Raw genomic sequence first — 778 nt, 5'->3', positions numbered from 1 at the left:
ATTTTGAATTAAGACCGCACTAATCAACTTGATGTCCAAGTTTCATGGCTTACCTGCTCAAGAGCCTATTAAGCACCTTAGGGGTTTCCAGACAGCCTGTTCTACTGTTAGGCGTAATGGTGCAGATAAAACTTCTATTCTGCTAACTGCTTTTCCGTTTTCTCTTGAGGAAAAAGCAAGGGAGTGGTACTACTCCCAACCTGAAGCAACTGTTACCAACTGGGATACACTCAGGAGAGAATTTTTGGAAAAATACTTCCCAGCTGAAGTCACAGATAGACTAAGAAAAGAGATCTCCTGCATTGTTCAAGGTGACTCAGAGACTCTCTATGAATACTGGGAGCATTTTAAGAACCTTCTAGACGCATGCCCCCATCACATGATTGATAGACTAGTATTGATCAGCTACTTCACTCAAGGCATGAATCCCCAGGATAAGACCACACTAGATGGTGCTAGTAATGGTTCTATGAAAAAGTACAGAATTGCAGATGAAGCATGGCAACTGATCAGCGACTTAGCTGAGTCTACTAGGAATCACAGGCCGAGGTGTAGCCCCTCAAAAGCTGTTGCAGAGATTTCCTCTGGCATTGGGACTACTGCTCTTACCCAAAGCATATGTGAAATGACCAACCTACTGAAGCAGATGCAGTTAAACCAACAACAAACACATAAAGCTCAGCCTTCCCCACCACAGCAAAGCCAACAGTTAGTTCCCTAAAGAGTATACAAGATCTGTGCTGATTATAGTCATTATATTGATGAATATCCGCAGCTC

The 778-nt window shown here is 42.9% G+C and overlaps 1 non-coding gene across 1 annotated transcript; it reads right to left on the bottom strand.

Annotated features, from left to right (window-relative positions):
* Positions 1-277: 277 nt before the first annotated feature.
* LOC112767694 (small nucleolar RNA R71) lies at positions 278-385 on the bottom strand. The gene has a single exon (XR_003185136.1). It is a non-coding gene; the product is annotated as a small nucleolar RNA R71 (small nucleolar RNA).
* Positions 386-778: the final 393 nt, after the last annotated feature.

The sequence above is a fragment of the Arachis hypogaea genome, chromosome 17, assembly GCF_003086295.3.
Source record: "Arachis hypogaea cultivar Tifrunner chromosome 17, arahy.Tifrunner.gnm2.J5K5, whole genome shotgun sequence".
Classification (NCBI taxonomy): domain Eukaryota; kingdom Viridiplantae; phylum Streptophyta; class Magnoliopsida; order Fabales; family Fabaceae; genus Arachis; species Arachis hypogaea.
This window is presented reverse-complemented; position numbering and strand designations above follow the sequence as displayed.